Source organism: Gossypium hirsutum, chromosome A03 (genome assembly GCF_007990345.1).
Source record: "Gossypium hirsutum isolate 1008001.06 chromosome A03, Gossypium_hirsutum_v2.1, whole genome shotgun sequence".
Classification (NCBI taxonomy): domain Eukaryota; kingdom Viridiplantae; phylum Streptophyta; class Magnoliopsida; order Malvales; family Malvaceae; genus Gossypium; species Gossypium hirsutum.
Genome location: NC_053426.1, coordinates 89,514,770 through 89,529,050, shown reverse-complemented (window position 1 = coordinate 89,529,050; position 14,281 = coordinate 89,514,770). Strand labels below are relative to the sequence as shown.

Below are 14,281 nucleotides of genomic sequence, written 5' to 3'. Positions count from 1 at the left end.
ACCACTGACCCTTGGGAGCTGTTCCTTGGGATTATCGAGCCAACATACCTCGAGCTCACGATGGAACTATGCTCTATGTTCTATCTTCAGACCGTAATGAAAAACTATGATAATCCCGGCACAGTCCAATTTTGCCTAGGCAGATTAATCCGCCAGCTAAGCATCCCAGAGTTTGGTGCTGCACTGGGCTTATATACGGTGGAGTTTAAGGAGGAGAATGAACTACATGCTCTCACTCGCCACATACATTTCTCTCCCTCGAAGTGCTGGCACACTTTGGCCCCTGGTGCAGCCTCCTACAATCCTAGCCGCTTGAAGGCATCAGTTCTCCCACCATCCTTGAGGTACCTACATGCCATTTTGGCTCACACGATAATGTGGAGGCGAGAGAGCACTGGCGTCGTCAACACTCACGATGCCTACTTTTTATGGTGCATGTCGCCCGGGCACGTCATTAACCTTTCCTATTTCATCGCCCTTGTGATTCAGCACCAGACGGAGCTACATAGGAAAGGGGTTATCTCCATTGGCCCCTATGTTACTCGGTTGGCTCGACACTTCGGGCTCCTCAGCACCGCGGCCCAAGAATCATCCCTTACCCTTATCGGCCAGATGTCTCCACAAGGCATCTCGAGCATGCTTAGCATGAGGATGATCGAGAGGCACCGAGGAACCTACCCTCCTCAATATCGTCCCACCCAATCTACCGAGGATGAGGCCTATGAGGACATTCCTGATGATGTTCCTCCACACCACGAGGACCCGCCGACTCAGCCACCACCACCCTCTCGTCCAGTTCATGCGACGACTTCATATGCTGACATCTCTGAGCGCCTCACTCGATTCGAGCAGCAGTGTTTTCAATGATTTGACAACATTGATGCTACTCTACAGCAGATTTGTCAGCACCTCCACATCTCATCGCTAGTCCCACCTCGCGAACCATCCAGCGATGAAGATGTTTAAAAATATTTATTTATTATTTTATGTTTTTAATTTTTATTAAAACTATTTTTTATTTTTATTAGATTTAGAATTTTATTTTTAATTATCAAGTTCAGTTATTTCTTTATGAGTAATTATTCTTTCTAATCTCCCCTAAAAAGTTCTTGATTTTATCACAGTTATATAGAGCTCTTAAGCTCATCATCGCATAGGAACTAAAAACTCCACCGGAAAAGGTTCTCCACGACTGCCATGTCCTGATCGACCACAACCATAGCTACCACTAGATATAATATTCTTTTGGCACAGGACTTATGGACTAATGAACCTCTACCACCACCGGAGTATCCTCCTCCACTATCGCATCGATTACTCTCTAAAACTCCAATTCGAGGAATTCATCATACAGGAAGTTTCACTTCTCTCCCTATCTTATTTTTATATTCTAATATCTATCTTTGTACATTGAGGGCAATGTACATCTTAAGTGTGGGGGGTATTTATTTCACTATCAGAAAAATCCCTGAATGACTGCCTTGTTCTCTTGAAAAGCTCTCATATCGTATTTAGAATAAATTTTGATTGATTTATGATTTTGATTGATATATCTTGAATTAAAACATAGGCATTTATGCATTGATTGTTTAAACCTCAAAACATTAGAGAATCAAGCATGATAAGTTGATTTTTAAGAAATTAAAATCTTAGGTTGTTTCCCTAAAGTTTAGGTATTACTTTGAGCTAGAATTCACAAGTTTTAAACATCAAAAAGCCATAATTTTTGTGAGATTTTTGAGCCTTTTTAGCATCTATTAATTCTTTCATGCTCACTTTTATTATTACTTTGAGTGCGTCAGTATTGAACTGTTATTCTAGAACTTGCTTGATTATGCATGTCGAGACCACACCATTTGATTTGATATGTTAAAATGATTAAGGCACTTAGGATTAACTCACTCATGCCATGAAAAAGCTATCTCCACGATTAACCCCTAGTAAACGCCCTTGAGCCTAACAAGCCATTTCTTGTATGACCCTAATATTAACCCTTAACACATTATCATTGAAATCCCCTAAATTAATCCTTATTTTTGTCGAGATTTGAGTTGAATAAATTGCTTAGCTATGTCTTGTCCTTAATAGTTAGTCTATGTTATTTAACTTGTTCTTAAAAAAAAAACTATGTATACGCATTAGTAATTCCTTATTCTGAGAAGAAGCTCTGTTGTACGCAAGTGATGGTTAGCTCTTTTTCTAGTTAGGTAATTTTTCAATTTAATCTCGATTCTAACCCTTTTTTTCAGTTTGTGACCACACCCCCTAACCAAACCTCATTACAACCCTCTAAAGACCTTTTGATTGATGTTTCATCTCAATTTATAAGTGGTGGAGATTTGATTTTCATGCAAGCCTATGGTAATGACTTTTCATTATTGACTATTGAGTGCTTCATTTATTTTCCTTAAAACACCTCGAGTGATTTGAGTGAATCTTTAGTGAGGATGTGAAACTCTGTGATATTCCGAATCAAAGGTAATTACGTAAATGAGGAGAGACACCTATGTTTTCAGGATAAAATGCTCAACTTGGAATGTTTGAAACTTATTTTGAGATATTATAGATAGAAATTATAAGTTGAGAAGAATTTATTTTGATAGGACAAGCAAATGCTTAAGTGTGGGGTATTTGATAAACCGTAATTTATACATATTTTTACCCCATGTTTAACGCATTTTATGGATGATTTCCCATTAGAATTGGTGAATTCGATGCTCCTAATGCTTTAATTTCATGTTTTATACTTAGGAGAGCATAGAAGAGCAAAAGGAACGAGAAACGGGCCAAAAACGAAGAAAATTGGTCAAATTATGAAATCAACATGGCCTGGACCTCCTCACATGGGTAGACCACACGGCTGTGTCAATTTGGGAGGCTCGAGCATGGCTTGAAGTAATTGCACACGGGCGTGTCCCTACCGAGCCCAAGTTGAGTCCAATTCAAAAAAGGCTAATTTTGAGGGCTCTTAGGCTTTTCAAAGCCTATAAATACACCCTAGAGGAGGAAGAAAAGGGGGACATAGAATAGGGAGTAAGGAATTACTCCAAAGAAGCTGATTGATCCATCTTAGAAGACGGATTCACCATCAAGACTGAATATCTCTCCTCAATTTCCCCTTCAGAAGTTTTGGGTTTTCTTTATGTTTTGTATTCTTTATTATTCTAAGATGTCTTCTCATTTAGTTATGAACTAAAGCCCCTAAATACCTAAGGCGAAGGAAACCTAAGACGCATCGTGTTATTATTTTCTGAATTGTATGATAAATATTTAACTTGTTCTTAATTATGTGTTCTTAATTCTTGTTTTGATATCCCAAGATACTGATTCAAGATAAGCTCTTATTCAGAGGAGGAATAGACCCTGTCTAAGAGTACATTTGTCATAATTAAGAGGAGTTGTTTGTGCACCTAGACATAGGGTGACAAGATTTTGCCGGATTAGGGTGAAACCTAATAATTGGATCCATAGATCGAGTTAATGCAACCCTAGGGTGTTAATTAAAGAAAGGTCTTAATTATTCAATCTAGGGATTAGAGGTTATTAGTCTTGAATAGGGATAATAACATAACTTAGGGATCTCTACGGAACAAGTTAAATGAATAAATCGTCTGATTCGGAGCCAGAATAACAAGTAAAGTCTAGTTGGATTTTTCCTTAGGTATTGTCTTAATTTAATCGATTTTCCCAAAAGCAATTCCCCAATTCTATTCTCTGCGAATTCTTAGTTTAGATAATTAGTTAGTTAAAACAAAAACCTCTTTATTCTTAGGCTAGATAATAAAAAGACAGTCATTACTAGTACTTTTTAGTTCCTTTGGGTTCGACAATCCGGTCTTGCTAAAACTATACTACTGTTCGATAGGTACACTTGCATATATCGCGATAATAGTTAGTTTCAAGAACGATTAATTATAAATATTTAAAACCTATCACGAAATCACGCAATCAGTAGTCTTCTATCTCAGAAATCTGGTTCAAAATTTATAGGTTTGTTTAGCATACGAAGTGCAAAAAATATTACCTGAAAATAAAATTTCTTAAATATTCATGCAATTCTGACTATAGCAAGACCCTCTAATGTACTTATTTTATATTTCCAATAAAACTCAGTGTCTCTTCTCATAATTATTCTATCATTGCATACATTAATTATATATATTTTCCTAGGGAATTCATTTTGTCACATGATTTCTTTACTTGACAATCTTAATGGAGCATACATTAGATTGCTAGATATTGCATCATGCCACAATTTGAATGTAATTTACTCATGAAGCTAAGGCTTTTGACAAAAAAGATAGATGGAACAAATAACTACCCCCTTAGCTACTCAGCCTACTACTACAGTGGAGTGCCCTTAAACTGTTTTCTCTCTTTTTTTTTTCTTTTTTTTACTCACTCTTATTTGATCTTGCTTTTCTGATCAATAGTACAATAGAGAAAATAGAGTATTAGTGACCTACTCAATAATTTCAAATATTGGAGTTCTTCATAGCGTCTTTTTAATTTTCTTATTGATTTACCCTCAGCTTTGCTGTGATATTTATTATTACACATTGCTAATTTATTGATATTAGGGTCAAGAATTTTTAAGTGTATTAAAAGAAACCTACTATAGACCAATTGCAATTATAATTAGGGCATTCTACTTTTAGGGATCAATTTTCAAACAACTATCATAAGCTAAACATACCTAATCAACTATCACAATTTTCTAAATTTATCGAAGAGTTATTATCCTCATTGAACATCGTAGATAGCAATATACTTGTCATAGTCTGGTAGTTATATGACATTTGTATGTCATGGAAAAATGAATGACAAAATGAACAAATATTAAAACATATATCTAATACAGACTATATACATAACATAACACACCCTAAACCTAAGGGATGCATTGTCCTTAATGCATGAACAATTTAAAATTCCAAAATTAAAAAACAAACATATATATATACAATGGAATGACAACAATTATGAATGCATGGAAAACACATGGTATATAAAGAAAAATATGCAAATGAAAATAAAGACGAAAGCTTGGGAAAATTTTGGTGTTACTTTAATATGGGCGAGTTGTTTTTTGAGCAACGCACTTGTAATGCTGCTTCCTTTTCAGCATATTGATTGCACCTCTTCATCCTTATCATCTGATTTTGTGAGATCATCAATTAGTTCATTAATCTCATGATCTTGCTTTGATATGGGTGTAGTTGATTTAGGTGCAGTAGCAGGTTCAGTTGGTGTAGGAATATGGTTCACTTATTCTCTTTCCTGGTCAGATTCAATGTTCATTGATTCCATCTTCTTCTCATCTCCTTCTAGTCCTTTTTGTTCCTTCTCCTTAGTGGCAGTGTGTGTGGTAGGTGCAGGCTCATCAGCTTCAGCTTCATCCTTGCCCCTTTCATTTTCATCCTCCCCTTCTTTATCAGGTTCTGTGATCTCATTAATAAGGTAATAAATTAGAAATGAAAATTATGTTAAGTAATTAAAGATAAAAATAATTAGAGCAAAATTAAAATAAAGAAATTAAAGAAAAGAAAGATAGACAAGATTATTTCTTTTACGCTTTTTCCAATTCCGTAGCAATTTGGAGTTGCTAAGTCTCAAAGAGATTAAGTTGCTTCTGCAACTGACCGAGTGAGTTGAGCATTTGCTGCTCAAATGGGCTGTTGGAGATAGAAGATTTTGCTATGGCAAATGTCTTACAAACTTTTCTTCCACTACCACTTCTAGCAAACCAATGGCCTGGCAATCTTAACTCTCATCAACACATTTTAGGGTATCAAATATGTTGAATGTAACCTATTGATCATTCACCCTCATAGTTAGTTTTCCTTTCTGCACATCAATTAGTTGAGGAAATGGTGGAGGTAGTCATCTTTCAGGTTCTTGATATTGTTTTGCTATGGCACTTGTGTTGGTAACATGATCTGATTCTACCACAACCTTTTTCTACTGACCATTTTCAGGTGCTGTATATTTTTAGTTGGTTCTAAGGTCTTTTCATGATCGATTATTGAGTCGTCCTCTTCTACCGTTGTAACACCCCTTACTCGTGTCCAATGCCAGGACAAGGTACGAGGTATACTGGACTTAAACATACATATACATGCAAAAATTAGGCCATAAAATTTCTTTTAATTCAAACTTTTCAAACACATGCATGTCGTCCCTTAATTGGTTCTACGAAGCCAAATACATACATCGAGATTGATTTGGGACTAAACCGAGAGCTCTCAGAAGTTTCAGGAAAACTTAGAAAATTTTCCCAAGAAACAAGGTCACACGCCCGTGTGGACATAAGGACACGCCCTTGTCCTCAGGCCGTGTAACTCTCTGTTTATGACGTCAGCATGCAAATCAAACCACACGCCCATGTCTCCAGGTCGTGTCCCTCACACGATTGAGGCACACGGTCGTGTCGCAGCCCGTGTGGCCAACACTTATGCTATTTTCCAAGCCTTCATGTTAGTCATAAACCCTTACAACCTTATACATATTAAAACCACAAATCATGGCATCATTTTAGTGATTAAACACTCTTTAATAAGACATATTCATAACATGAACATGTCCTCTTACAAGCAATGCATCTACTCATGCAATATCAAGTCTAGATTCCTCAATTCACATTCATAAGACTTGTCATTTTTGATGATCACTTTTACCATTATACTATGGTTATCCACTTATCCATCCAGCACTCATGTTCAACCATTATCACATTGTTTTTATAACGTGCAATTACTACATTCCCATGACCACCTCAATTGGTCATAGAGCATACATCCAACACACATGTCATATTACCAACCATGCATGGCAACCAAACATAATCACATCATAAACATTAGACATAACATGAATAGCTAGATTTACAAATCAAAACCAATATGAGCCACATCTCATGGCCTTATACATATAAGTTAATATGAGCCAATACATTTGGCCAAAATCATAATAACACATACCATGAAACTAGATCCCTATACATGCCACTCACACGAAAATTTCTAACATATGCTTCATTATTCCAAAGGTAGTGACTTAATAGTGTGATGCTGCCTTCGACGATCTCCAACCCCGAGCTGACCTGAAAACACTAAAGAAATGGAGAAGAGGGAGTAAGCTTAAAGCTTAGTAAGTCCATATGAAAATAATAAACAATATTCCAACATGCTTTTCAAGGTAATACAACCATATTTGCATTTTTACTTATGTTCTAGCCAAGCTGTTTTCCCAAGTCATAGTTACTAAATAATTTATATCTGAAGCTACAGAACTCAAAATTAAGATCCACTAATTTTCCCTGAAACTAGACTCACATATCTTCTCACCATAAAATTTTCAGAATTTTTAGTCTAGCCAATAAGTACAGTTTATTCCTTAAATTTACCCTTTTTTCATTGTCGGATAGTTCTGAGCCCTCGTCACTAAAAATTAATTATCTCATAATACGAGACTCGGTTGATGTTCTCGTCCATTTATCTTTAAAATAGACTAAAATTATAACCCATAAATATTTTTGTACAATTTCCAATGATTTTCTCAAATCGAAATAGGGGATTTCGAAATCATTCTAACTCTGTCTCACCACAATTTAAATATTTCATAATTTGAAACTCTTTTTCTTACACCGTTTCTTCTATACAAAACTAGACTCATGAGGCTTTAATTTCATATTTTATTCAGCTTCTAACTCAATTTCCACAATTTTTGGTGGATTTTCAAATTCATCCAACTGCTGCTGTCTGACACTGTTTTAGTGCAATATAATGATAACTATCATAAGTTCACTTTCGACCAATCATGAACACACCATTTCATGAATTCCATGTTCAAATGCAAAATATAAGTTAACATGATATTGCAGCAAAGTTTATAATCATAATTCATACATCTTAGCTCTCCGATGTCTCAACATTTCAAAGTCTAAATAACCATAAGCTTAGTGTACATACCTGCACTCATCGTAATATGTCATATAACCATACCTTTTAACATGCCCTCCTTGGGATTTTCATCACATCTATTACATTACCCGTTGAACCCTCGGAATACTATTGGATATGTGAAAAACTTGCACATAAGTACCACATATACATACGTAACCAAAGCTACCTCATAACGTGTAACGCTCACAATGGAGCTACTTACGAGTTTGCTCATAAAAGCTATCGGTCATGGTGTATCCACACGGGTTACTCACACAAGCTGTCAGTATCTGACCAATTTAAGGATTACCTAGCCACTGGCGGGACACACAAGACCATTACCCGGAACCCAATTACATGTATCGCATCCATTATGAACCCAGACCAATTCAACGAGTTCGGATGCTAGCATCCATAGTGAACTCGGACCAACTCAATGAGCTTAAATGCCTCATATATATCACGAACTTGGACTAACTCAACAAGTTCAGATTTCTAAATTCCTAGTGACATGTCACTTGTATCCTAGACTATTCCTAAGGTTCAGACGGGATTTTTTGATACCCTATCTCCGTCGAACTTACTCGAAGTGTCGATCTCACTATCCATAGTATCAATTGCCCATTCATAGCATAATAAGACATAACTCAAATAGAAAATAAGCTTTTAAGAATTTACATAACATATATCACATATTGCATATATCACTTGTCACGGATCATTATTTTCTTGCCTTTCATGTAATATTCTTCCATGTCATATATCCACATCATATACACCATTTCATCAACTTTTCCAATATATATTAAATCATACAATATATGCAATAATAGTAAAGAATTATAATTCAAACATAACATTGCACTATTATTATCATACAAACTTACCTCAAATGTCAATTTCGACTAATTACTCTATTTTAGTCCATAACCTTGTACTTTTCGATTTAAGCCCAAATCTTGATTTTCTTGATCTAAATGATTAAATTCACTCATTTAATCATTACATTAATCAATACATTTTATACATCTCATTTTGGCAAAATGACCATTTTGCCCCTAGCTTTCATAATTTTACGATTTTACCCCTAGGCTCGTAAATCAATTTTTATCGAATTTCCTCACTACCCAAGCCTAGAAAAATTCTTTTTATACTAGAAGAATCTCATAATTCCGATTATTTCACACAATTCCCATCCATTTAACAAACTTTACAAAGTAGTCCATATTAGGTGTTTTCATGAAAATCCTTTCACAAAAGTTGTTTATTACACAACCAAGACTCATTTTCTTCTATAAAAATTCAAAAAACAACATAAATGCTTTCATGGAAAAACCCTAGACTTTCAATCATTTTGCAAAATAGTTCCCCCATTAGCTAGCTCATCCTACAAGGGTCTCAAAAGTGTAAAAATCATTAAGAAAAGTCATCAAAATCACTTACTTGTGAGGGTTAGAAGTTGCTGAAATTTTCAAGCTTCCATGGCCATTTTCTTGGGTAAAATTTGGTGGAGAAGAAAGAGAAAAATAAAAAGATGATATCCTTTTTCTTTTTGTTTTATTTTATTACAAATTAGACCACCCAACCTTTGACCATTTTAATATCCTTGTCTCCATGGCCAGCCATCTCTCCTGAAATGACCTATTTTCACTTTAAAGACCTCCAATTTTGTTTCTCTAGCTATTTAACATATTTGGGTAGTAAAATAAAACTTTTGCCCTTTATGCGATTTAGTACTTTTTCGCAATTAAGCTTACAAACGCTAAAATTAATTCACCAAAATTTTCATGCACTCATATAATCATGCTATAATACATAAAATAATACTAAAATAATTTATTGACCTCGAATTTTTGGTTTCGAAACCACTGTTTTGATTAGGCCCAAAATCGGGCTGTTACAACCGTGACATTTTTATCAAAATACAAGTTGCATTTTGTAACAGCCTATTTTTAGGGTTAATCGAAATAGTATTTTTGGGACCACAATATAAAGTCAAAATATTTAATTTAATATTTTATTTTGGTTTACAGCATGATAGAATTATTGTGTGAAAATTTCGTAAGGAAATTTTATCGTTTGAGTGGTTAATTCAGTAAAAAGGACTAAATCCCGTAGAAGTTGTGTTCGATTAGTTAAAAGTGTCTAAAAGCTATGGAACTTAAAGGTTAGGGTCCTTATGAAATAAGTGGACCATTTATTATATAGTGGATGATGTGGTTTGGCATTTGGTTGTAATTATTAATTTTTATTAAGGTTAAAGTTGTAATTTGTTAATAAAGGTTATAATATTAAAGAAAACAAAAGAAAAACCTTTGTCTTCATCTTTTTCAACCAAATGAAGAAAGAAAAAAATAGCCATGGATGAACTTCAAGGTTTGGCCACCTATTGTCCAAGCATGTAATGCCGATTTTGCTCCGTTTTTGATGGTTTTTATGTTTTTGAGATCGTTACTTTGTAATCTAGCTATCTCATACCTCTTATTTCAAAACTATTAAAGTATTTGGATGATGCCATTGTTGAATGTTTGAGTATCTTGATGTTTAATGGTAGAAAATAAATATTTGATGTTAGATTAATGATTTTTGTTAAGTGAATTTTAGTAAAAATGTCAATTTTGGACTAAATTGTGAAATATGTTAAATTGTGTGGTAAAAGTGTGAAAAAACTAAAAATATGGGCTGCTAGTAGTATGGGTAAAATTCAGCTAGCATGGGCTTCTCCTTAATTGCATGAATTTGAAATTTTATGTGATAAGGACTAAATTGCAAAAATGTGTAATAATAGGGGAAAAAATTTAATTTTGCCAAAATGTGTAAATTGTGTTAAATTGAATGAATTAATTATTAAATAAGTAAAAATTTTTATTATATAGATTGAGAAAAATGAGATTTGGATCTAGAACAGGAGAAAACAAAGTATCGGATTAGTCGACCTAATTCGTCATTTCAGCGAATGAGGTAAGTTCGTATGCAATAAGCATTGTTATTTTTATGCTTTTAATGCTTTGATATCGTATAAATTGTATATAGATGACTATTTTTGTGTTTGATGACATATCGGCTAAATATGGTACTGAGTGTGCGGTTCGGTATAGCTTCGGCTAAATTTGGCACTTAGTGTGCGATTTGAGATAGCTTCAGCTATGTACAACACTTAGTGTGTGGGACATCAAATATGGCACTTAGTGTGTGAAATATTGAGAATGACACTTAGTGTGTGAAATATCGAATGATTCAACGGGCATAGTCAAGGCAAGAATGAAAGTACGATCAAAATAATTAATACAGTTACGTACAAAACTTAGGTGAGAATCAAATGAAAGTGGTGAGTTATAATGTATCATGTATCTGAAATGAAAAAGATCTATGTATAAGTATGTTTCATACCAAAATGTGTTTATTTGGCTATAATGAGGTATGATTTGAATGATATGTGAGATATGAGTTGAAGTTGTGTTAAATATACATATTGCACATATGGTGTGAAATACCATTATTTGATGATATATATAATATGATTCGTATTTACTAAATAAGATGTGTTGGAAATTGAAATGAATCAAGTTAATTCTATACATATTTGTTTATGTATATGTAAATGTGAATGAATTGTTGAGAATGTGATAGATCTATATGAGCAATGATATGAGTAAACAAGTGAAACTCTTGGTTAACTATGTAAATGAATTCATGTTATAAAGGTGAAAGCATATGAAGACATTATAAATTATGAAAATGTTTAATATGTGTTTATTCAATAAGTTGAGTTTATTATCATGCAAGCTTACTAAGCTTTATAGCTTACTTTGTGTTATCTTTTCTATGTTTTATAGTGATTCGGACGTTCGCTTGGGTTGGAAGTCAGCAGAGATCGCATCACACTATTCGATTTTTATTTTGGTATTTATACATTTGTGACTTGGTTATATGTCATGTATAGGCTTGAGTCTTTTTGATAAAGGTTTTGGTGATGTATTTGGTCATTTTATATGGCTTAATAATGACTTATGTTTGATGTGTAATTTGCCTTGTGTAATGGCATAATTTGGTATGGTTGGTGATGTTCAAGATAAACATTTGGTCATTTGGTATATGATGAGTATTTACTTATGGAAAACATGAATTTGGACTTAATAAGTGAATGGTTAATAGATAAATTATAAGTCAAGCTTTGTGTGTAATTGATGATGATAAAATACATATTTGAAATAGGTTTAATTAATGAATGTGATATGTGTTTTGGTATGTGATGGAATAGGTGTAAAATGAGAAATGAATCATGCTAGTTTTGGTATGTGTTTTATATAGGAAATGGTTATGATTTGAGTTGATGAAATGCAGGGAATTGGTCTGACATATTTGGTGCATAAAATAACATGTTTTGGCTGACTATTAATGTATTGAAATGGTGCAAAAATGTTGTGTTTAGGTATGCATGAGAAGGGTGAGAAATGTGACTTAAACCAAGCCTATATTCACTCCACACGGCTGAGCACACGGGCGTGAGGCTCGACCGTGTGTGGCACATGGCCTTGGTACACGGTCGTGTGTCCCCTTGGGTAGCCCTTCAAAGTTAAGTCAGTATACACTATAGGTTTGACACGGCCTAGACACACGGGCGTGTCAACTGGCTGTGTGTAGCATAAGGGCTGGTACACGAGTGTGTCCTCGGCCGTGTGGTACAAGTCAGAATGTATGCCCTGTTTTCACATGGCCTACGGCATGGGCGTGTCTGGTGACCATGTGAGGTACATGGCCTGTTCACACGGGCGTGTGACCCTAGAATGTTTGAAAATTTTCTATGTTTCCCAAAGTTTGCAAAAGTTATCGGTTTAAGTCGCAAACCTCTTTTAAGCATGTTTTACGGTCTCATAGAACCTTATAAGGGAAAAAATTATTGTGATGAATGGATTTTAATTATGATTGCACAAATGTATGATTTATGTTGTGGTTGATCGGTAATACCTTGTAACCCTATTCCGGTGATGAATACAAGTTAGGGGTGTTACACATCTGCTTCAACATTTTTTTGGTTGCTTTTTTCCTTTGTAGCTTACTCCCCTACTAATTTTGAATTCATTTCATTTGGAAAAGTTGAAATTCCTTCTTCAATAATGGTGTCATTCACAACTCCTGGTAGCTAAGTACAACTTTGAAGTGTAATGGCTTTGCACTGTTCCTTTCCTTGAGATCGAGAACTTTCTGTGTCACTGGGCAATGCTCATTGTTTCTAAAACTTAATGTAGTGGCAATTTGTCCCACTTGATTCTACAGAGCTCTTAAGAAAGCTTCTTGGCTTTGAATAATCACATAATTCTTAGCCATATACTCCTTTAATAGAGCTTCCGTAGTTGATGTGGAAGATGGCAAACTTTGTTGCACATTTTGCCGTAACATTGGTTGACTATATCTAGGTGGTACACCAACCACATTTTTTCAATTACATTATTGGCATTTCCTATTCCTTGATTACTCCAGTTGAAATTTGGATGTTGTTTCCACCCTGGATTGTATGTTTTGGAGTAGGGATTGTTGTTGCTACTATTAAAATTCCCCATGTAATAGGCAGAGGTTGGATTGGATGGGTATTCATAAAAACCATGATCTTCTCCACAGTATACGCATGCTAGTTCTGCAACCTTCATCTCCTATACTACAGAGGGAATTTTTAGAGTTTTAATCATATTTTTTAAAGATGATACCAGCGCTGTTAAGGATGTAATCGCATCAAGTCCTATTACTCCAGCAGCTCTTCGACCAGTACCAACTCTGGTAGTGGGGTATTTATAATCATTTTTTGCTATTCTTTCCAAAAGTTTGTATACTTCATTGTAAGATTTGTCAAGCAACATCCCATTAGTGGGTGCATCCACCACCATTCATGTATGAGCATTTAATCTATTGTAGAACATTTCCATCTATGTCCAATGCTAAAAACCATGCATCGGGCATTTTCTAATTAGTTCCTTGAAACACTTCCATGCTTTGTGTAATGTTTCATCTTCCAATTGCCTAAACAATGTAATGTCATTCCTAAGCTTGGCATTTATGTTGGGAGGATTGTACCTAAGCAGAAATCTCTAACACAGTTCATTTCTAGATGTTATCGTACCTAATGGTAACGCATTCAACCATGATCTAGCACGATCTCGCGATGAATAAGGGAACAATTTTAATCTAAGGGTATCTTCAGGGACACCCTGCTACTTGAACGAGTCACAAACTTTAAGAAAAAGTTTCAAGTGCAATCTTGGATCTTCAGTAGGTAAGCCACTAAACTGCCCTACCATTTGCAGTATCTAAAACATAACTAGTTTTAATTCAAAGTGTTGAGC

The 14,281-nt window shown here is 34.7% G+C and overlaps 1 non-coding gene across 1 annotated transcript; it reads left to right on the top strand.

Annotated features, from left to right (window-relative positions):
- The first annotated feature begins 13,880 nt into the window (after window positions 1-13,880).
- Window positions 13,881-13,987, top strand: LOC121225712 (small nucleolar RNA R71). Its single transcript, XR_005923576.1, has one exon. It is a non-coding gene; the product is annotated as a small nucleolar RNA R71 (small nucleolar RNA).
- Window positions 13,988-14,281: the final 294 nt, after the last annotated feature.